The sequence below is a fragment of the Nicotiana tabacum genome, chromosome 1, assembly GCF_000715075.1.
Source record: "Nicotiana tabacum cultivar K326 chromosome 1, ASM71507v2, whole genome shotgun sequence".
Classification (NCBI taxonomy): domain Eukaryota; kingdom Viridiplantae; phylum Streptophyta; class Magnoliopsida; order Solanales; family Solanaceae; genus Nicotiana; species Nicotiana tabacum.
In genome coordinates this window covers 25,274,564-25,300,625 of record NC_134080.1, presented here as the reverse complement: position 1 = coordinate 25,300,625, position 26,062 = coordinate 25,274,564, and positions in this window count along the sequence as shown.

Below are 26,062 nucleotides of genomic sequence, written 5' to 3'. Positions count from 1 at the left end.
AAAAGTAACTACTAGTAGAGAACCTGGTCCCTCATTTAAAAAATGCATAATGCCTGCATGGACCAAAAAATCCCTGATTCACCCCTTTCCTCATTACAAGGGATCCAAATTAGTTTGGGTTCTAAAGCTAATTTCTAACTCTTATTTTGCAAGGAATAGTGAAAGGAAGTAGCCTACAATGGTACATGGATAGTGGCTGCTCAAAGAATATGAATGGCAGTACAAATGATTTCCTTTCACTTAAGGCCCTGCAAGGATGGAATGTTTCCTTTGAAAATGACAAAAAGAGATACATTCTAGGAGTTGTTAGGATTGGGAAGTCTCTCCCTCACTCAATCAAAAATGTGTACTACATGAATGGGTTGAAGTACAACTTGCTAAGCGTTTCCCAAATTTGTGGCAAGGGAAATAAGGTGGAATTTGTGTCAAAATCCTGTACAGTCACAAACCTGGTGACTGTTGAGGTGGTACAAGTGGAAAAAAGATACAAGAATATCTATGTAGCTGACTTTGAGTCTCTAAAGTGATCTAAGCTGTCTAAGTGTTGTTGATGATGATGCTGAATTATGGCACAAGAGGGTAGGTCATGCAATGGTCTGCCCAGTCAAGCTTCAAGGATCACAAAGTATGTGATGCATGTGTAAAAGGGAAGCAGGTCAGATCCTTATTCAAGCCCAAAAAGTAAGTCAACACCGCAAGGCCACTCAATCTCCTTCACATGGATCTGTGTGGACCTGTGAGGGTGCCAAGCAGAAGAGGAAAGAAGTACATCTTTGTGATAGTTTATGACTACTCCAAATTCATCTGGACCTTGTTCCTTAGGAACAAATATGAAACCTTTGTGGTGTTTGTTGCCTTTGTCAAGAAAATCCAAGTGAAAATGGGTAATAAAGTAGCCTGTATAAGGTCTGATCATGGGACGAAGTTTGACAATGTTAAATTTGATGAGTTGTGCACTAAAAATGGCATCACTCACAATTTCTAAGCTTCAAGAACACCTTAACAATATGGTGTTGTGGAAAGGAAGAATAGAACTCTTGAAGGCATGGCAAGAACCATGCTAATTGACAATGGGATAGCAAAGTATTTTTGGGCAGAAGCTATCCATATTGCGTGCTACTTGGTGAACAGATGCATGATCAGGTCTCTTCTAAAAAAAAACTCCATATGAACTGCTGAATGGAAGGAAGCCCAAGCTGACACATCTAAGAACTTTTGGATGTAAATGTTTTGTTCATAACAATGGAAAAGAAGCTCTTGGATATTTCGATGCCAAAAATGATGAAGGAATTTTTCTAAGATACTTATCTCAAAGCAAAGCTTACAGGGTATACAATAAAAGGACTCAATGTGTCGAAGAAAGCATACATGTGATCTTTGATGAAGCTCACCTCTCCAGTGAAAAGGACAAACATGCTGATCAAAATGGAGAGACCTTATATGTTCCAAGTGAAGTAATTGACATGGCAAATAGAAAGGCAGATATGATGAGCCATGTCAAGGAATCCGGTGAAGAAGACTCAAATACATCTCCATACTTTGGAGAGGAATCTAGTCCCCCGATTACAATAACTGAATCTGAAAACGGAGTTGTTGATGCAGTCCTAGGAACTCCACTCTGTGTAGTAAAAACCGCCCAAAATCCCCAGTTAGATATACCTGGTTCCTCTGCCAATGAGACTCAGGTACCAAATTGGAGGTTCGAAAGCTCATATCCACTTGACAACAAAATCACTCCTCTTGATTCAGGAGTTCAAACCAGATCAAAAGCAAGAAAATCACTTACCTTTTCAGCCTTTCTTTCCTAGATAGAGCCCAAAAATATAAATGAAGTGATGAAAGATGCAGACTAGATCACAACCATGCAAGAATAACTGCATCAATTTGAAAGGAACATGGTATGACACCTGGTTCTTCGACCTGCAGATCGAACCATTATAGGAACCAGGTGGGTATTTAGGAACAAACTTGATGAATTTGGGATTACAACAAGAAACAAGGCAAGGCTTGTGGTTCAAGGCTACAATCATGAAGAAGGGATTGATTAAGATAAAACATTTGCTCCCGTAGCTCGAATGGAAGCCATTAGAATTCTAATTGTCTTTGCATCTCATATGGAGTTCACACTGTTCCAAATTCATGTCAAAAGTGCATTTCTAAATGGCTATCTGAAAGAAGAAGTCTATGTCAAGCAACCTCCTAGTTTTGAGTGGCACGAGCACCCTGATCATGTGTTTAAATTGGATAAAGCATTGTATGGGTTAAAATAGGCTCCAAGGGCTTGGTATGAAATATTGTCAAAATTACATATAGAAAATGGTTTTGCAAGAGGGAAGATTGAAAACACTCTTTTTCTAAAGAAACGACGAAGGAACCTGCTCATTATTCAAGTGTATGTAGATCTTTGGGGCTACAGATGACTCTCTCTGTGAAGAATTTGCAAAACTCAAAGGGAGTGAATTCGAGATGAGTATGATAGGACATCTAAATTTCTTCCTAGGACTTCAAGTGAAGCAATCTAAGAAGGGAACATTGATAAGTCAGCAGAAGTACATCAAAGAGCTGCTGAAAAGGTTTGAATGGAAGCATCAAAAGTCATTGACACGCCTATTGCCACAACCACTCATCTAGACATGGATGAACCTGATTCTCTTGTAAATCAGACCATGAATAGAGGGATCATAGGGTCACTTTTGCATCTTACTGCAAATATACCAGATATTACTTTTAGTGTGGGTCTCTATTCAAGGTTTTTCAATCAAATCTAAAGGAATCTCATCTGAACGTTGCCAAGAGAATATTGAGATATACTATCCCTTTGGAGACAACTTTGATCTTATTGGGTATGTTGACGCTAACTATGCAGGATATCTGGTGGATAGGAAAAATACGTCTGGAATGACACATTTCCTGGGTTCCTGCTTAATATCATGGGGTACAGGGAAGCATAACTCTGTGGCACTATCAACTGCAGAAGCCGAATATGTAGCAGCTGCCTCTTGTTGTGCCTAACTTCTGTGGACCAAGCAACAATTGGAAGATTTCAGAGTACTCTCAGACTGTGTGCCTCTCTTATGTGATAATACTAGTGCACTCAACATGGCAAAAAATCTAGTTCAACATAAGAGGACCAAGCACATTGACGTACGTCATCACTACCGCAGAGACAATGTTGATAAAGGGCTTATATGCATGAAATTCTACAACATTGAAGATCAAATTGCAGATATATTTATCAAAGCCCTGAGTAGAGATCACTTTGAGCAAAATTGTCTGGCTTTGGGGTTGATAAAACCCAATTGAGAACCTAATCCCTCAATGATTGGCAATGAAAGAATGGTTTGGGTAAACTTAGCTAGAAGGTATTTTTTGAAAAAGTCTAAATCATCTCTATACCGTTACAGGTAGACACGCTTGATGATTGCAGAGCAAAATAAGCATTTAAGGCTATATACACTAGTAAAAAGGGCAAAGCTTGCAGACGAGATGTAATGACCCGACCGATCGTTTGGAGCTCTAGCGTGTCGTTTAGTAGTTTGAGGCCATGAATAGCTTCACTTCAGGTATTATGACTTATACATGTGGTTGGAATTGAATTGCAGGAAGTTCGGAGTTGATTTGGAAAGAGAATTCCCATTTTGAAAGCTTTAAGTTGGAAGAATTGACTAGGATTGGATTTTTGAGTAAACAATCTCGGAATTGGGATTTGAAGGTTCCAATAGGTTCGTATAATGATTTCGAACTTGGGCTTATGTCCGGATCGAGTTATGGAAGACCCGGGAACGTTTCAACACTTATTGTGGAAGTTGGCATTTTTGAAAGAAATTTATAAGTTTGGGTTGAAGTGCATTTCAATGTTATCGATGCCCGTTTGGGATTCCGAGTCTGGGAATAGCTCTGTATGGTGATTCTGGTATTTGGAGCGCGATCGGAAGTGAATTCAGAGGTTCGTGGGTCATTTTAGAGTCTGGCTAAAGATAGAAATTTGAAGGTTTTTAAGGAGTTTGACCGGAAGTGGACTTTTTGATATCGGGTCGGATTCCGATTTCAGAAGTTGGAGTAGGTCCATAATGTCTAATATGACTTGTGTGCAAAATTTGAGGTCAATCGGACGTGATTTGATATGTTTCGGCATCAAATATTGAAGTTTGAAATTCTAAAGTTCATTAAGCTTAGATTGGAGTGTGATTCATGGTTTTAGCATTGTTTGATGTGATTTGAGTCCTTGATCAGGTTTGTGTTATGTCATGGTACTTGTTGGTATGTTTGGACGGGGCCCCGGGAGCGTTGGGTGTGTTTCGGGGAGCTTTCGGATCATTTCGGGTTGTTTTGCAATAGCTGATGCTGGTGTTTGGTGTTGTCCTTCACGTTCACGAGGATCCTTCCACGTTCGCGAAGAAGGAATTGGATTCAAGGAATTTGTTCTACACGTTCGCGAAGAGATCCTCGCGTTAGCGAAGAAGGAAATCATTGTTGCACAAGTTTGACTTCGGAGGCTCATATCTCGCAATCTATAAAGAATTTGGAGATGATCCAAAATGAAAGTTGTATCTCTTTGTGTCTAGTTTTCAGGAAGGTAAACTATTTAGCATTTGGATTTGAGTAAAATTTTTTATGGCTGGTACACTATAAGCTATCCTGGAAGATGAAGAAGAAATTTGTGTTGCACATGGCTGACTTTGGAAGCTTATATCTCAAGATCTACAAGGAATTAGGAGATGACCAAAACATGAAAGTTGTAGATATTGGTATCTAGTTTTGAAAACATTAAACCATTTGTCATTTGGAGTTTTGTCAAAACATTATGGCCATTATACTAGAGCCTGTCGGAGAAGAGTTTGAAAAATGATTTTTGGGAATTTTCTTCTTCACGAACGCGATGTCTTGCGAATGCGAAGAAGAGTTGTCTGGGCAGTGTATAAGTGTAAATAAATGGGTTTGGCTCATTTCATCTTATTTCCTCTATGGGAGCCGACCTAGGAGCGATTTTGGAGCTCCATCTTCATCATCTATGTCACCTATTGCAAGTTAATTACTTTGATTATATCTGGATTTTAATATGGAAAATCATATAAATTAGTAATAATTTTGGGATTTTGAAGAAAACATGGGAAATTTGTATTCTTGGATTTTGACCACAATTTTGGACATGAAATTGGGTTATTATGAGCAATTGAGTATATGTTAATAGGTTTACATAATTGTTGGCTAGTTTTGGAGCATTGTGCATCGATTTGAGTCTTCGGAAGGGAGTGGAATGCCGTTTTTGGATCTTCGGAGCGAGGTAAGTATCCTTTCTAACCTTGTAAGAGGGAATTAACCCCATAGGTGAACTAAATTATTATGTGCTTCTATTTGAGGGGTCTACGTATGCACGAGGTGACGATAGTCCGTACGTGGCTACTAGATACGCCCATGTTCGAGTATTTTAGGCTTCATCATGCTTTGTTGAAATTGTTGTTAATTTATGTTATTGTTGTCTTGGGAAGAAACAAGATTAGGGTTGCGTAATAATTGTGTTGAAAGGAATTTGAATTGAGGAATTTATGATTTTTAAGGGTTTTCATGAAACTTCGTATTTTTGAAAGAAATTGAGAAATATTATAATGACTTAAGAAATCTTTGTGTAACCGCGTCACATGTGCATTTCACGATCGAGGAAAATCTCTTTAAAATCTTCACGTGGAGTTGTCCTTATTTTGAAAGTAATCAAGAAAAGGATTTTGACTTATTAATAAATTATATTTGGTCGCGTCGCATATATGATTTGCGAGGGGGAAAATTCCATAAATTATATTTGACCGCATCGCGCATATGATTCACGAGCAGGTTATTTACTTATACTACTCTTATGGGATCGGGTCATTCGCCACGACAGGATTTATGTACCACACTCTCATGGGAGCAGTTCGTTCGCCTCAGCTGGTTAATAGATGCATCTATGGTTCGCTCCGTTCGACCCTTAACAGTGCACAATTTACGTTTATTTTGGATCAGGCCGTACGCCTCAGCATTTCCTATATATACATCATTCTTATGGAATTCGTGCGTAATATTTGGCTAGAAGCTGGTGTATCTTAGGGTTTACCCTGATTTGATTTACGACAACCTCTTGATGATATCCATTATATCTTTATATATATGCTCCGGTTACGGAGGGAACTTGCTAGTTGGGAGCTCGAGCAAAAATTGTAAAGAAGGGAATTATACCATGTATTTAATACATGTTTATCTCGTATATTTACTCTATTTCATATTTATTTACTTCTCTAATGTATTTGATATCATTGGACCACTAGTAAGTATCGAAGTCGACCTCTCGTCACTACTTCTTTGAGGTTCGACTGGATACTTACTAGGTACACGTTGCTTTCATACTCATACTATACTTGCTGTACATTTTTGTTGCACAGTCACATGTATGTCTAGTGGACTCGTTAGGCGCAATGACATGGTTGATAGAGAGACTTAGGTGAGATGCATCTCTCATGACGACCCGCAACCAGTAGAGTCTCCTTCAGAGTATTGTATTTTCCTTTCTGTCCAATTTGTATTCTGGATAGTTATTGTATTACATTTTAAATTCCTAGAAATTGCTCATGCACTTGTGACACCGGGTTCTGGGATGACTATGGGATTTTTCAGTATTCAATTTGTTAAATACATCATTATCTACTCAGTGAAGTTTATTATATATTGTTTAATGTAAGGAAAGGAAATGATTTCAAAAATACTAAATTGAGAATTTAATTAACTTCTTGGTGTTTGCTTGCCTGACAGTGGTGTCCGGCGCCATCACGACCTTTAATGGATTTTGGGTCGTGACACAAGAGACCAGTCAAGGAACTTGGTTCTCTTGACATATGTTAGTAGTTTCCTTGTTCTCTCATGCACAATTCTGAACAATTAAAACAAGTGTCACATCATCAGCATGTTATTTTTTGGTTTTGTGTCTTTTAAACCCAAACGCCTCCCCAGTTATTAATCGACCCATCTCCCTAAAACCTACCGCTCTTTTTCTATCTGATCCCTCTGTCATCATAAATACATTTATCTCTATCACTACATTTCACACATCAACACTTCCAAAACCTATTTCCTATTCTTTCTCTCTTCAGTTCACCAAATCTTCTCTCTTTGTCCCACCATGGCTGAAGATCAAATGATCTTTAGTATTATCGAGTCTTCGCCAGTTGAAACACTAATGCTAGACTCTCCTCCTCACACTACTGATAACCAAAATCCTAGAACAGAGTCACCCTCACACTCCGTATCCTCTCCTACCCATTCGAGTTCCTGCTCTCATTCACCAAGAATCAACTCTCACAAGAGGTGTTGCCCAGATTTCTTCTCTTACCTCTCCAGAAAAAGGGATCACACGAGTATTTCTAAGAATGAAGAAAATCGGAAAATCTCAAGTTCTCAACAAAGTCAAAGGCACACCAGATTGAGGGAAATAAAATCATCAACTCAACAAAGACTGCTCTTGAACCCCTGTCTACAGGTACCTCTCATACTTCTCATGAGCTTCTCATGAACCTGTAAAAAAAGAAAGTAATCGAAAATATGTCGTCCATCTCCAATGAAGGGATTTTTGTCGGAGGAACTGAGGATGGTCTTAAGACTCTGAGCCTGTTGGAGAGGATAATGAACTTATTCCTGTTGAACCTTCAGCAAAGAAAGGTGCTACTGGGGAACCTACTGGAGGACCTGATCCTCCTTCGGAGTATCCAACTCCGAGTCCTACTCAGAACCCCAGGTTAGTACTAACCCCGCTCCCTCTCCTCATTTATATGTTGAGCCTCTAAGTGTTATTATGCTTGAGACGAGCCTTGTGTCTAAAAATCAAAAGGAAGATAATAAAGAAGATTATGATGACTTACCAATTGCCAGTCTGCCTAGGCGTAGAGTAGCTGTTGGTGGAGAGCCCACTCCTAAGCGACCCACAAAAAGGTTGCAAAAGAATAAGGCTCTTGAGTCTACTCTTAAGAATAGTCTGACCAAGTTAAGGAGAAGAAAATTAGTTTAAGATGGCAAAGTTGTAAATGACAAGATAGTGCCAGTTGTGAGTGTGGATGAAAAAGAAGCGAAGGAACCAAGTATGTTGACTAGGAAGTTGTCACAAAAGCATGGTCTTCTCAAACCAAAATGGCAATTTTCTGTGTCTACTAAACATCTGAATAGGTCTGCTAATGATGTTGCTACTGAGAATGTGGAGAAAAAGGTCGGTGAAAAATCTATGAAGTCTGATAAGAAGGAGAAATCTAGTTCCTCAAAGAAGGCCAAAGATGATAATCCGGGGTGTGCTGGGAAATAATGATTGAGAAGTCAAAAGGTAATATGGGGGCACACATTTGACTCTGATGTCTAGGAAGAAGCTGGCATGAGACAATTAGTTGAGATCTGTGATTTCCAACAGTTGACACACTTGTTCACAAGCGACACTTCTAGGGTATATGAGGAGGAATTTCAAAGCTTTTATGTAGACTTGTACAAGGTCAAGGATGGTCACATTTGTGCATTAGTGACCGGGGTTGATATGTAATAAACTCTACCTTGCTAGGATCTATTCTTGGTGTACCCAATGAAGGGCTGTCTAGTGTTCAGGGAGCTTGCGCTCAGAACTTCAGAAGCGTAATCTTGAAGGACAGAGTAGTTCAGCAGGGGGGATAGGTGCAAAAGAAGGCCCTCATTCCCGTTTACCAACTGCTATTTGAGATGGTAAGAAAATTGTTATTTCCTCGAGCTGAGCGTAGATCCATCACCTATCGTGCAGACCTATTCCTCATGGAAGCACTGGACGACTTCACTACCATCAATCTGCCTGGGATCATGTTAGAGCACATGAATAAAGTTTCAGGCTGTAAAAACGGTAATAATGAGCTTTCATATGGGACCCTTCTTACCAAGGTCTTTGAGCCCTTCAAGGTTACTCTCGGACAAGTTAAAGTGGGTTCCAAGAAGCAAATTTTTTTGAAAATCACTTTTGAAGAATGTGAGTGTATAGAAAAATTTGGAGGGGTTGCAAGCACTTCTACCATTTCTTAGTTAATAAATGATCAAAACTGTGCTACTATTGAGATACGAAAATTGAAAGCAAGGAATTCTATCCTTAAGAATCAGATAAGCCAGCTGCAAGAGGCAGCTGGTTCCACCTGCTCCCAAAATGAAGAGGTTGTTCGCCTGACAAAAGAGAACGCTAAGCTCAGGAAACAAGTGGAGGACCTGAAAGAAAGACTGCTCAATGAGCAAATGTCCGCAAATTCTCGCATGGATTTAGTCTTCCAAACAATTTCCTCTGCCTCCAAACCATCTCCTCTTCGTGCTTCTTAAAATTTGTCCCCACAATGTCTAGTCTATAACCTAGCTTATGCTCCTGTCTCTTCGTGTCAGTTCCTATGTTGATAACTTGTGGCATTTTTGTTAACTATTCTACTATGTGATGTGGAAGTAACATTGACTCTGCTCCTGTTGTAAATCCAAAACTATGTTAATGCAAGCTTTTCCCTTGTTGCTTTTTATGCCATGATTTTATACTATGTTCTTAATCATGATTGTGTACACACAAGTGGTATGAGTTAACTTAAAATTGGACTTCCTTTTTGCTTAAATTACATGTTTCTGCCCTTTTTATGATGCCAAAAGGGGGGAAATGATAATTGGGGAATGCAGATATTCAGGGGGAACTTAAGGTCATTCTGGTTCACAATCTGGTTCTTTGTGGGTTTTCTGATTTTTTTAATTATGAGTTTGTCATTATTAAAAAGGGAGAAATTGATAGGTTACAAGTACTTTGGTCGTAAGTACTTTGCTTTATATTTTGATGATCTAACAAACTTACTATCCAGAACTAGATAAGGAACCTGTTACACATTTACATGACCTTAAGATCGCAATGTTCCAAGTTGGGACTTAGCATGAGACATGATTCAACTTTGCAGAGTGGAAGGAACAGCTGAGGGAATAGGTCCCTACCTGTTCCCGAAGAGACTGCGCGAAGCCAACTCTCCAGTTGGAAAGTTGTTTCCTGCAAACTCTACAGAGCAAGAACAGTGCAGCAGTCAACTTTCCAGGGAAGGCTTTTTATCTACCTCGCTTACATCATTATAAGTGATGTCACACATGTATACATATAATCAAGGGAGGTAAACTACATTCACTTGAACATTTGACAAGCTCACTCACGTGACTATCCAGCAAGCAAGTTTGAAGTGCTTCAAGAACAAAGAATATATCAACTATGGACCAGTTCGTATATCGAGTCATTGTATGTCCTTAGTTGAGTTGTAACTAGGGGCGGGCGTTCGGTATTTCGGTTCGGTATTTAAGAATTTTGGTTCGGTATTTCGGTATTCAGTTTATCGATTGTGTATACCAAATACCATACCAAACTATTTCGGTACGGTTCGGTATTTCTTATTTTGGTTCGGTACGGTTTCTGTTTAACAATCAATGAACAATCAATGCTAAGTGCTAACAGTGCACATGGACAATTGAAATTTTCACTCTAAAAGAATATGTTTTTCGATATATAACACTATAACATATTAACACTAACAGTGCACAACTGCACAACCACAATGTGCACATGGCTGAAAGCCTGAAATAAGAATAACATCTGCAGTTGCAACTTGCAAAGGCAACCTTGCACGCCATTATACTGAACTCAACGTATACTGTAGTTGGCAAAAGCTGGCCAACTGCACAATGCACATTACTGATTACACAACTATATTAAACAACTTAAAGTCTTAAACAGAGTTAAACACTTAACACAGTCCAACAAGTCCAACAACTTAAACACAGTTAAACAAGTTAAACACAGTCCAACAAAAACAGTCTTAACCCTTAAGTTTTAACACTTAAACACAGTGCAACACTGCAACTGGCCAACTGTAAGTCTGCACAGTCTTAACACTTAAACAGTTAAACATAGTGCAACAAAAAACAGAGATGGCATCCCTCAACAAACAGTCTTGAGCAGTAGCACGGCCTCACGGGATGTTGAGCAATAGCACGGGGCATGATTGCACTTGAACCTAAGCTATGTGAATAGAGTGTTCAACCAAAGCTGTTATAACACGACCAAGAGTAAGCAAACTCTTATTGATTTCCCCCGCTTCTCTTGCACGAGCCTGAATTCAAACAGATATAGTTGTTGTAAGTTGGATTTGCTTTATCAGGGTTAATCCATACAAGACTTGTTACCACCATTCCAGAAGATGCATATAAACCATTCTAGGGTTAATCTCTGTTGTGATTTTGGGCCAAAAACCTGGTAAATAGCATATCTTTAAGACAGCTCCTAATGCTAACATTCTTAACATGCCATCCATCCATTTAATGAACAAAATGCTACTATAAAACAAAGAATTATACCTTGTCAAAAGTGAATACTTTGTCTACTTTCTTGTTAGCTACATTTTGTAAAACAGAAACTTCTCTTTTACTTTCATTACATGTTATGGCCTTTGGAACATTAATCCTTTGCTCATCATCATTCAATGGCCTGAAACAACAACAACAACAACACTAAGACTTGTCAAATGAAATTTGTAGCATTTGTTTTTCTTGAAGCCAAGGTACAAGAACATCAATCAGCAACAATGCATCCAATCCTAAGCCATTGATGTCCATATTGAGGTGTGTTTTTCCACATTCAATTTTATAAGCACATAACGATAATAAAAAAAGGCAGGTTTACAGCATATAAATCATGTCCTGAAATATGATTTCAACCAAAAGAATAGAGTCCAAGTGTCTATTGTTAGGCAAATTTCAACCGGGGCGACTAAAAGAATAGAGTGTTCAACCAAAGAGAGCATTCTGCTATTGTTAGTTGCTCTGCTAATATGGTAAAGATCTAAAAATCAGACATAAATAAAGTAATCATATGGTAAGCCTAACACATAGTCGTTTACTCACAACTATTATTATACAAGCAAATGAATTAAACAACATGAAGCCATGAACGTGATACAGATTACAGAATACAGATGATATTTTCCTACTAAAGGGAAAAGCTCGGAACAACAGTTCATTCAATCAGCAGTACAACCAAAAGAAAGCGAAACAACAAACCTCTGAAATTGAGGAGTGAGGAATCGAATCGAGCTGGAAATAGCCTCCTATAACCCTAAATTAGTTTGATGCAGAAAATCAGAAATTAAAAAATTTATGCGTCTGAACTCTGAACTCAAAAAGTTCAAAACTTAAAAATGTAAAAACTCAAACAAAACCTCAGAGAGTAGTCGAGTACTGGGATGAGATCATGAAAATGAGATGAGACTTACAAAACTTACAAAAGTAGTGAAGTTAACCGGTGAAGATGAGATGAGACTCGAGATCGAATGTCGACTGGTCGTAACTCGTAGAGACGTAGACTGATATCCTAAGCAGTCGATTCTCGTCTAGAATCGCAGACTGATAAGTAATATCCTAGACTCGCAGTCGATTCTCGTCTCCTTCTTCTCGATGAAATGGCTAAGCACTGAAGAGTGAAGACTCTGAAGCAGTAAGCAAGCCCTAATGAAATGCCTAATTTGATTCTCGACTTGGGTCTTGGGTTGGGTACTTGGGTATTGATTGGGATTGGGATTGGGATTGGGCTTGGGTTTGGGAGTTGGGGGAGCTGGGCCTGGGTGGGAGTGGGACGCTGGGGATGGGGCATAGCCTGGCCGCATGGGCCTATAAAATAGGTAATTGGGCTTAGTCGTTTAGATTATTTTGGTATTTCGGTTTACCAAATTTGTAAAATTATAAAACCGAAAACCGAACCGAAATACCGAAATACCGAAAATTCATTACCGAATTAGACCGAAAAACCGAAAAACCCGAAACCGAAATACCAAATTAATTTGGTTCGGTTCGGAATTCGATTTTTCGGATTTTTTTCCCACCCCTAGTTGTAACTTTATAATAGTTCTACAATTGTAATTCCTATCTAGCTTATTTAGAAGCATTCTATAGGAACCCCTTTGTAAACCTTAAACCAGTGTGTTTAAGTCTTGGCTAGAGTTAGTCATGTTGTAAAGTCTTTGTAATAAAATTATTACAAAGTGGCTTGTAATAGAGTATAACAAGTTAGTGAGGGATTAAGAGGTTAATTCCTAGGTTACATAGGTCGTAATCTAAAAGTTGCTCAGTAATAAAGTTTAAATCCTACGAGGGTAGGTCGTGATTTTTAATACCGTTGAGCTGGAAATTTTTCATGTAAAATTCCTCTTGCCATTTAATTACTGTTGTGTGTGTGTACTGATTGAATCTGATAGAGAACCTGATTCTCTATAGAGTTTGTGGATCCTTATATCTATCACTGAGGATTCGACCTTCACTTGCGTTAGGTTTTTTATTATTGCTTCGACCGCCTCAGTACCTATATTCGTGGTGTAAGTTTGGGCGACATCAATAAGGTTCGGTCTTCTATGCATATATTTATTTCTAAACCAATTTCAGTTATAACTTCCATTAATTAGGCCAGCAGAATAAGTTCATGTAATTCAAATATTTCATGATAAAATCCTAAGTCTACCCGGTAATAACATGTTTTAGCTACGTATGGACTCTCACCACCTACTACGTACGTAGCACCCACAACTAGTTGCACATAACGATAAATATCACCTTGGGGTAGTTTCTCCCTAACAAGGTTAGACAGGAGACATATCTTGTTCCGAAGTTTCATAACTTGCTCCAACACTTCTCTAACTCTTCAATCCAAAGCCAAACGATCTGAAACTAGTCAAACAAATGTGCAAACCAATGAAAATACACTCTAATATTCATAATAAATGAATTCATAACAAACAATAAATTCAACCCTCGGGTCCACGTGCCCGAATTCCGAAACTTTACGAACTCAAACTTTACCCATAACATTACGAACTCAAATAAATTATTTGTTTCCAATTCTATGCCCATTTTTGTGGTCAAGGACCAAAAATATCAATTTCTAGATTTCCTTTCAAAATCCCACAATTTCCTATAAATTTCATGTATAAATCCGTATACAACTCATGTATTTAACTCACAATAGGTGGGAATAGCTTACCTCACAATGGATGAAAAAAACTCCTCTTCAAGAACTCCAATGGTCGCCCAACCAAGTGAAAAATGGGAGAAATGAGCAAAGTCCCCGATTTAAAACAATCTGCCCAGGTGCTTCCTTGTTCGCGAATGCAGAACTTGCCTCGCATTAACGAAGCATAAAAAGTCACTACCCGAAAATCCTCTTATGCGAACGCAAGGTCCCTCTTGCGATTTTGATGCCAACCAGGCAGGCCTTCGCGGACACGATCCTTCTTATACTAACGTGAAGAACAACATCACTTGCCTGACCAGTAACCCTACGTGAACACGGGACCTCCTTTGCAAACGCGATGGGTAATTTCTAGAAGCCCTCAACTTCCTCTATGCGAACGCGGGAACACCTTCGCAAACAAGTAGAAGGAAACCAGACACTAGCAAACTTGAAGCTTCAGCCATCATCTAAGTCAAAATCTCAATTCGTTTACCATCCGAAATCCACTCGAGACTCCCGGGACCTCAACCAAACTACCAACAAGTATTAAAATATTACACGAGCTTAGACAAACCCTCAAATCACATCAATCAACATCAAAACACGAATTGCACCACGATTCAAGCTTAATGAACTAAGGAAATTACAACTTCTACAACCGATACCAAAACCTATCAAGACACGTCCGATTGACCGCAAATTTTGCACACAAGTCATATTTGAAATTGTGGACCCACTCCAACTTCCAGAATCAGAATCCGACTCCGGTATCAAAAAGTCCACTCCCAGTTAAACTTTTTGAAAACCTTCCAATTTTTAACTTTCACCAAATGACCCCGAAATGACCTACGGACCTCCAAATCAACGTTCAAACACTCTCCTAAGACTAAAATCATCATAGGGAACTATTCCTAGGCTCGGAATCCCAAACGGACATCTATAACATCAAAATTCACCTCAACCCAAACTTATGAAATTCATCCAAAGTGCCAACTTTCCACAATAAGCGTCGAAACACTCCCGAGTTATCCAAAATCCGATCACGACATATGCCCAAGTCCCAAATCATCATATGAGCTTATTGGAATTTCAAATCCCGATTTCTAGATCGTTTACTTAATAGTCAACTCTTCCAACTTAAGCTTCCAAAATTCGAATTTTCTTTCCAAATCAACTTCGAACTTCCTGAAATTCAATTCCTACCACACGTACAAGTCATACTACCTACAGTGAAGCTACCTAATGTCACAAACCGCTGAACAACATGCTAAAGCTTAAAACGATGGGTCGGGTCGTTATAATCCCAATTTCTTTATCGACTATCGTAATAAAATAATTTTTAAATTCTATAAGATTGGTAAAGAACAAAAAAATCTGGGAGGACAAGAAAGAACTATTTTGATATAGTAATTTTTGGCCTTAAGCAATTTAAACTCCGATACTTTTTTTTGAAGTAGAAGGATAATATTATATTACTAATAGTAAAAGATTACAGAGTTCTTATATAGTCCCTACGTACATTTGCATTACCAAACTTGGCAAGTTTTTCACAAACAGTAGAAACAACATATTTGGAACTAATACTAAAACCATACTTGTCCTTTGACAATTGAGGTTCAACAAAACAAGGTGGACGTACATGGTAAACACATTTAAAAACTTTGATGTTTTTCACTGCTTTCTTCGCCAAGAGATGTGCCATCACATTTTCTTCCCTGAAGTTATGCCTCAGGAATGGGGGCTTGAACTGGTGCATTAACCACCTATATTCAAAATTAGGTTAGAGATGTTTGGGTTATTATCATTGAGTAGTGATATAGCATCTGTTGAATCTGTCTCTATCTCATTCTTTAAGAAACCCAGTTCCTGAGCAATTTTCAATCCTTCATGCAGTGCCATTAGTTCACAATGTTTGACCGATGAAGCATAAGTGGATTTGCAATAGCTAACGATCTAATCTCCATTGTTGTTTCTAAACACACCACCAAGGCCAGCTTCCAGTGTGTATTTTGAGAAGGCTTCATCAATATTTAGCTTGATAGTATCTGGTAGTGGTTTGATCCATCTGATCTCAATTAATATCCTACTTTTTTGAACGGGTTTTTTCCGTGAAGAAGTTATATTCCCAGGCTTGTTGTAGAACATCAATATATTGAACATTGTAATTAAGGTTATTGATGTTGTTGTTATTTTTATTCTTCCAGATATTCCAAATGGCGAATGGAAAAATGGTCTTCCAATTACTAGAATAATTACTCTTTTGAATAAAAATTTCTTTTAGGCTAATTAACCAGTAAATACCTTCTTTTAATTGGATAGTGGGGAAGCCCATATTTTTTCAAAAAGATTAAGTGCTAGGGCAGTAGAGGAAAATATGTTGTGCATTTTCTGAATTGTTTCTACAAACTGTGCAAACATTGTCTATGTTCATGCCAATGTGGAATAAAAAAGCTTTGCAAGGGATGCGGTTATGCATGTATTTCCACAAGAAGAATTTAATTTTGTTTGGACATTGAAGATCCGAAATCTAGTCAAAATTTAATTTTGGTACGTTAAACGGATTTATGAGATTGTAGCATGATTTTGTGGAAAAGTGATCACTGGTAGTAACATCCTATGTCATAGTGTTCCTTTCAAAAAACTTATTTGGTGTAGGAGTTGCGATGATTTTTTTATTAGGTTACTAGGAATGTCAAAAGAGATATATGTAAGGTCCCATTTATCATCTTTAATAATATCTCTAATGGAAGTGTTGAGATCTTTTTTATTAAGAGGACCATATATGTTTTTCCTTAATGCACTGGAGTTGTGGATCCAATTTGAATTCCAAATGTTCATTGAAGAGTAAGAGTGTAGGTGCCAGAGGATTCCATCGTTACAAATTTTCCAACCTGTTAGAATGGATTTCCAAATAAAATAAGTGGAGTTGGTTGATTTCTTATTAGAGTACTTATACGAGATAAGTTGAGCCCATGGGGTGTGTATATTTTTTAACAGTCTCCACGAGAGACCTGTTAGTAAGGCATTGTTTTTGGAAGAAGCCTAATAAACGCCAAGGCCTCCTTCCTGTTTACTCTTAGTGACAGTATTCCAGTTGACTAAATGGAAACTCCGGTACTTTGCTGCATGAGTTTTGCACAAAAAAGATTCAAAATTTTACAAAGACAATTGATATCCAAATCTGAAGGGGAAAAAATTGATATCCAAATCCAACAAAACTTGAATTTTTCCAAGAATAAAGTTGTGAATTCTGAGAGGAAGAAGAGAAGTAACATTAGATAGAATCTTATCTTGTTCTGCTTTGATTTTTGAGACAAACACAATTATTTATGATCTACTTATGATAGTTATTGGTAAGGGTAATTTAATAAAATTATAATTATTTCTATTAATGATAAATAAATTAAAGGAATTATCAAAAGAAAATCGAAATAAGGAAAATAAGCACGATATTTTATAGTACAAGGAAAATTAAAATTATGAATTATTGAGGGGTAAAAATCATTCACATACCCCAAGTTTTCTTTAAAAATCAAACCTATCCTCCAACTTTGACCAATTATCATGCCACGACCAAAAATCTAACCATGGTTGTGATGGCGCCTATCGTATTACAAAGCAAGCCTACTTTCCAAAACATTACTACTAAACCGATTATACGAAATTAATAAAATATTTCAATATTTAAATTTTTCATAAACTAAATCAACTCTAAATAAAATATAGAAAAATACGGAAACGAGCCCCAAACATCGGGGTGTCACTAAGTCATGAGCGTCTAAACCTATAAACTAAGATATATAAACTGTCTAACTGTACAAAAGAAGAAATGACAAGAGGGGTAACAAGGTCCTGCGGACACTAGCAGCTACCTTGCAATCTCCACAGATAGCCGGCCTGAACTCAACGATCGTCGCGCTCTAACTCACCTGGATCTGCACATAAAATGCATGGTGTAGTATGAGTACAACCAACTCAGTAGTAACAGAAATAACTAAGGAACAAAGCAATAGTGACGAGTTAAGTAAAACAGTCAAATTATTTATTTTCACAATTTTAAAAAAATAAATATGAATAAACAGGTAAATTTCATATCTCAGTAAACACCACAAATAAATTTTTAACAGATAAATGCAGCAACAACAAAGGTAAATGCAACTTCACAGCAATGTCACTCCATTACTCAGCATTCGCACTCAGCACTCAACACTCTGTACTTACTGGGGGTATGTACAAACTCCGGAGGGGCTCCCAAAGTCGAAGCGCTAAGCACGAACAACTCACGTGCCATCATATCAATATCTGAATCCGCACGGTCAATTCACATGCTACGCGGACAACTCACGCGCTATGGTATCAATACCTGGTCTCGTACGGTCAACTCATGTGCTACATGGATAACTCACGTGTTGTGGTATCAATATCCTTACAACCAGGCCCTCAGCCTCACTCAATCATGTACCTCACTAGCCTCACCAACATCAATAAATAAAGGGACACAACCCATATGACGACTCAGACAGTCGTCTCATCAGTTACCACTCTGTTTTCCCTATTTCTGCTTTGTTATGCTTTATTTATCCGTTATATGTGGTATCGAGTTGGTCGGATTGAGTTCGGAAAGGATTTGGTAAGGTTTGAGACACTTAGTCTCTTTAGAGTGAGTTTAAGTTGGAAAAGTCAACTGAATGTTGACTTATGTGTTAGAGGGCTCAGATGTGAGTTCTGATGGTTCGGTTAGCTTTGGGAGGTGATTTGTGACTTAGGAGCGTGATCAGAATGAATTTTGAAGGTTTGTAATGGATTTAGGCTTGAATTGACGAAGTTGATATTTTGGCTATTTCTAGTTAGTAGGATAGATTTTGATATAGGGGTCAGAATGGAATTCCAAGAGTTGCAGTAGTTCTGTTATGTCATTTGGGATGTGTGTGCAAAATATCAGGTCATTCAGACGTGGTTTGGTTGGGTTTTTGATCGAAAGCGTGATTTAGTAGATTTTAGAAAGTTTGGCTTGAATCCGATGTGTTTTGGGAGATTTGATGTTGTTTGAGGTGTTATAATGATTGGAACAAGTTTGAATAAGGTATTAGGATATGTTTGTGCCTTTAGTTGAGGTCCCGAGGGTGTGATTTCGGATGGTTGACGGAGAGGTTTGAGACTTGTTGCAGCTGCTGAGCTTTGTTGCTTTTGGTATTTTCGCACCTGCGGATTGGGGACGGCAGGTGCGGCGCCGCATGTACGAGAGAGGAACCGCAAAAGCGGATTTTGAGAATTTGCCAGGGACTGCAGATGCGGTGTGGGACCGCACCTGCGGAGTCGCATGTGCGGAAGACTGAGCGCAAAAGCGGCTTGGGCTTTTAAGTGAACAATCGCAGAAGCGGTGGGATGGTCGCAACTGCGAAAATCCCTAGACAGAAGGTATATATTGCTTTCTTCGCGAAATTTTTGCAAAGATCTCTATTTTTGAAGATGGGAAAGAGGCTAAGGCATAGGATCTCAAGAGGAATCAAAGGATATCGGTTGGGTAAGTTCCCTAAGCTTAATTACTTGGGTTAAGATCATTTTTTCCACTGTTTAATCATGGTTTTAGTGGAGATTAAGGGCTAAAAATGGAGGATTAGGGCTTGAGTTTAAGAGGCCTTTAAAGGAGGATTTGAGGGGTCATTTGGACTTCGATTTTAGTGTTCTTGATATGCATAGACTCGTGGGGAGATGAGGAATCTATTGGTGTAAAAATTTCTGGATTTCGAGATGTGGGGCCGATGGTCAGGTTTTGGTAATTTCGGGATTTTTGGTATTTTCGATTGTTTTTGCTTGGGCTTCGTTCCCTTGGCATACTTTGACGTCCTCGTTCTGATTTTGGATAGATTCGACACGCGTGGAGGCCGATTCGAGGGGAAAAGGCTTCACGGAGTAGTATTTCACCATTTTGAGGTAAGTAACCATGGTAAATCTGGAACTGAGGGTACAAAACCCCGGTAGTTGACTTGTTTTGATGAACACGGTGACGCGCATGCTAGGTGACGAGCGTGTGGGCGTGCACCGGTAGGTATTGTGACTTGGTCCATCCCGTAGCGACTATTAAGCTACGTATTTGATTTGGAAATATTATGTTATTCCATATTTTTGATATTTATACTGTATTATGGGCTGTATGCCCTATTTGGGGCCTTGTGCCGACCTGTAGAAACCCTTAGGGTATTTTGACTATTTTTCCTCACTATTACTTGCTAAAAACATATCCTCAGTCATGTCTTGCCTGTTTAAATTTTTAAAACTGGTTTTATCTTTTCACTTCTAATTGTGAGAATTGTTTGGGCTGAGTTCTCTAATTTCTATTGTTATGCCCGAGAGGCTGTGAGGTTAATGATGGAGAGAGGTTGAGAACCTAATAGTGAAGATATGATATGTATATACTATGGACCGAGATACACGCCACAGTGATACTTACATGGATCGGGCTGCACACTGCAACAATATATATATTGGATCGGGCTACACGCCGCAACGATATGTATATTGGATCGGGCTGCGCGCCGTAGCAATGTGATGCTTGGGCTGGAGGAGCCCCTCCAGAGTCTGTACACCCCCAGCACCGCAACAATAATTTCTATTATTATGAGATACTAAAGAGCCGAGTGCAGAGAGTGAGAACTGTGTGACGATAGTCGAGTCACGAGTGACTGAGAGGCTGCCCAAGGGGCCATATTCTGAGTGATTCCTTGCCCGAGAGGCCTTGTTATTATGCTTTCGCTGATTTCACTCTTCTTTTAAATAAGCCTTTGTTTGATAAACAACTAAATATTTGATTCCAAATGTTTAAACTGGAAATATGATTTTTTTAACGAACACTGATTTTAAACTGTAAAGATGACCTGATATTCTGTTAATTATCCAGTTATGTATTTTTGAACTGCTCATCACTGCTTTCAGTCCTTATTTACTCTAGTTACTTACTGAGTTAGCGTACTCATATTACTCCCTGCACCTTGTGTGCAGATCCAGGTGCCCGAGCAGCTGAATGAGGGCTTTCAGCTGTTTCAGTATTTGACGGAGACTTCGGTAGCTGCATGGCGTCCGTAGTCGTGTTCTCTCTCTCTTATCTTATTATCTTTCCGCAATTTCCTAGACTATTGATGTATTAGGTATTCAGACTTGTATTACAGGCTCTAAACTCATGACAGCAGATTGTTGGGGCTGTGTAGTTATTGTTATTTTTGACCTTCCACATATTTTTGTTGTTTAACGCTTATAATGACTTTAGTATTTAAAACTTGTGTTAGAAAAATAGCTTAAATATTAAAGGAAAATGGATTGTGGTTAGTTGATTGGTTGGCTTGCCTAGTAATGTGGTAGGCACCATCACGACCGGTATTTGGGGTTGTGACAACCCACATCAAATATCACAACATATCAGCAAAATAATAGAGACTGAGGTAAACATGTACAAAATTTCTATGACTGAGTACAAATAATGTGAGCATGAATAAAGCCTAAGAATGATCTTTAACATGAAGGCAGACAAGTTCAATAACAAGTAACTACATAAATACAGATGATGGCCATGAGGCCCCACGGGATGGACCAAGTCTTAATCCCTCGAGGTATACACCCACATGCCCTTCACCTATCGCGGGTATCACCTCTAAACAATGACATGATATCAAATTCTCCGGATTTATACCCTCAAAGCTAGAGTTAAAACTGTTACTTACCTCAACAGCGTAAAATCCTACTCCGGGATGCCCTCGTCTATGGACTCGGTCTCCAAAATCTCTAAATCTAACCATAATCAGATTAATACCATCAACATGTGCTAATGAATCGAACTTCACAATAAAAACTACAAAATATGCCAAAAATCTGAAATCAACCAAAATCCAGCCCCCGGGCCCACGTCTTGGAACTAGTCAAAAATGGAAATAATAATCCTCGTCTTCTCTTAAGTCTAACCATATAAAATTCATCAAAATCGAACTCCGTTTGGTCCCTCAAATCCTTACTTAAAACTCTCCAAAACTCAAACCCTAACTCCTTCAATTTCACTTTGAAATCATCAATCAAATCCCAAAACAAAGATAGATTCATAAAATATAACCGAAATCAAGTATAGAACACTTACCCCAATCCATATAGTGAAAACCGCCTAAATCCAAGCTCCCCAACTCAAAATATGACCGAATGAACAAACCCTAGTTTTATATACTTTCTACCAGCTATTCTGCCTCGTTTCTCATGCCAAACAATCTCGAAACTTGTATTTTATGCCTCCAATGGATTCCTTGTGAAATTTTAGTCAAGTTAAGCTTTTGAATTACTCAATTTGACCTTATAATGAATGAGATATATAGGTTTTAATATTTGCAAATAGTGCAGATTTTTAAATATGCTGCTAGTAACAATTTCGTAATTAATCTGAAAAATCTGGCAACCTAATTCTTAGTAAAATGACCCTAAAATCCTCATACGATGTCCAAATTCGATCATTCTTTTTGCTATGGGTCCGTAATTACGATACATATCTAATACTTCAATCAAAAAACAAAAATCAAAGCTCATTTATTCAATATGATATCATTTATGCTTGAAGAAACGGTATCGAAACATAAGAAAAACAAACGCAACACCACCCAAACCTATCCAAAACTTACCCGAGGTCCTCGTCACCTCAACCAATAATTTTAACAAGTCATATATCACTACCCGAACTTAGTCGAACCTCCAGAACACCCAAAACAACACCAAAACATCAAATCAACCTCGAATTCAAGCCTAAGAATTTCTAAACTTCCAACTTTCGCCAATTCAAGCCTAGTTCTACCACGGGCTTCCAAATTATATTCCAGACAAACTCCAAAGTCTAAAATCACCCAACGAAGCTAATCGAATCATAAAAATCCAAATCCGAATTCGTTTACTCATGAGTCAATTTCCGATTGACTTTTCTAACTTAGCTTTCTAACTAAGAGACTAAGTGTTTATTTTACTCCAAAACTACTCCGAACCCAAACCTATCAACTCGATACAACTTAACAAAGCTGAACAATACATAAAGAAGCATAGATGGGGGAAATGGGGCTATAACTCTCAAAACGACAGGCCGAATCGTTACATATCATTCTACTTCTCATATCAAAGGTGACTTCTTAAAATACCTATTTTACCCTTTACAATTTTATATCTTATTTTTATTCTTTAATATAATGATATCTTTTTATTTTAATTTATGTTATCAATTTTCTTATAGACAAATAAAAGAAACTTTTTTGAAACCAAAAAAATGTGAAGTACTAGCCAAGCATATAAATTAATGACGTTCAATAGTAAAATAAAAGAAAATAAAAATATTACAATAAATAGTTTACTCATATCAGTAATTTTATTAATAGAAATCAAAACTCAATCTATTTATAAATTGATTTAAAAAGAGTAGAAATTTTACAACTACTACAATGCAAGTAATAAAAAATAATGGGCAAAAACTAAAAGTAAATGTTATAATAATTTTGCAAAAATTATCTATTTACTCTTTATATGAACTTTAATTATAACTTAGAAAAAATCTACTAATAAAAATCAAAATTTCAAAATTTATATACACGCGAAGAATAGTAAAACTAGTGGAACTTAAAATCACACACACGTCGAAGTACATTATGTGCATTTTAATATATATAATATTAAAATAATAATAATAATAATAAGTAGCAATACATTTTATAATAAATTCATAATATGATTATTTTATTTAGAATTTTCGTAAACGTAAATTAAATTATATAATATGATATAATATTATTTAAATTATGAATAAATACATGCATTCAAAAATATGTAGATAATATAAAAAAGATATTACATATATGGGGTGTCGAAAATGTCAAAGGATAAAATAGAAATTGCATAGGATGAAAAGATGAAGGTGATAATTATTCAAAGTCGAGGGATGAATTTGATTTTTAAAGTAATCTTGGAGGATCTAAATTATTTTCACCCGTTCTTGAGTGGAAGTCTCCAAAATTATATTTTGTATCTGATTTATCTATCTATATCTATATTATTATAAAAGCATGAATACAATGTCAGTTTACAAAAATAACCTTATAATATTAAGTATAATAACTTATAATAAAAGGACATAACCGAAATTCTAGATATTAACCTTATAATCCTATTAGTTTTAGGACATAATACTACACATTATGAATCCTAAAAAAATCCTATTAGTATAATTACTTTCTTAGGCTGTCTAATAAAAGTTAATTAAAATTTTACTTCATATAAATTATTTAAAACGAAAAGAGAAAATCATCGACAATCTAAAAATATGAACTAAAACACAAAATCATGTAAAAGCATAAACGTAAGAATAACTATATCCTACTTTTTCCAACAATAAAACTACACGATAACTTTTGTGTTCTTTGTCCTAATATTTTAATCATATCAGGTTTGCCTCTATATTTTCTTTCATACCAAACTATTTGGGATTCTTATTTTTAAATCGATAAGTAATTTATTTAAAAGTTTGGTTATTAAATTATACCTTTCTATCTTTATAATTTACTACGGCAAATATTTCTACAATGAGTATCACCATTAGCGTAGAAAAAGTAATTGCTGCTAGTAAAAATAGTAATTATTTAGTCATATAATCCTATTACTTTCAGGATATACTTCTTAAGAATTTCTATTACTAATTTAATTTAAAAATGTATTTTAATGTCCTATTACTAATTTAATTTGAGAATGTATTATATTGTCCAAATCCATTTAGCAAAAAAGAGAGCATATATTATTATAAAAATATAAATACAATATTAATATACCAAAATAGCCCTAAAATATTAAACGGAAGACCTCATAAGGAAAGGACATAACTGCAATTATCTATTTTTTGGACTACCATACCTTCTATGCTAATTTTAATATTTAAGACTTTAAAATTAATAAAATTTTATCTATTAAATTCTTATTAAAAAGGTGTAGGGAGGTTTAACAAAATTAGTTTTATAAGAATCCTCTGTATTGGCAATATAATACCACTCCATAATGTCCAATACCAAGAAAATATAAAAGTAATATTAAATGAACTGCATAAAGAGTTGAAATTGAGAAAAAATAACCATGATAATATATTTTTATATTATATTTGAACTATTTTTCTAACCAAATAATATTCTTTATTATTTTTTTTGTGTAATATTAAAAAATACTCAATTATTAAACAACAACTAAGAAAATATTAAGAATATAAATGTGAGAGAGAGTGAGAGAAAAAAATGATTGGTAAGAGACAATACCAATAATGATTCTACAGACATAAATATCTAAAAGTAAAAAGTCATATCAAATCTTTTACTCTTTGAAAATAAAATTTATGGCGGATAAAATTATAACTAAGATTAATTATTCAAAATAAGAGATGAACTAATATTAAGAATTGGCTTGAGAAGTAATTTATGTCAAGTACTACCAGTAGTTCCAAAATCGACGAAATGGAGACTATAAAAACTAGCTTGCCAAAGTTATACTTCTAGTTTCAAATGAAAACGATTCAACTGACAATAAATATAAAAGTAAGAACAGTTCCAGTATTCAGTGTCTTCTCGCTTCATGTCAGAAACAAAGAAGATTATCTAATAAAAGATGATTTGGTTCTTCGTGAACACTTGATTATCAATCCCAATAGTAATAATAGTGCATTTAATTAGAGAAATATTTATATTATTTGATTAAAAAGAAATTTGTGCAAATCACATGATAGAATTTAAAAAGATATCTTAGCTAGCAGAAATGAATATGTTGATCAACTAAATAAAAGGTTAATTGCAAAATTTTATATTAAAAATAAAATAATTTTTTGTTTTTGATTCAGTAGAAAATGATACCAATAATTACTACGAAGAGAATACTTAAATACTTGAATACTAAATGGCCTTCCACCGTATGTGTTTGTTGTCAAGTTTATTATTTCCTACATATGTTAGTGTCACCCTATATATAATAGACTAAGTTAAAATTGATCGCCCATTGTATATA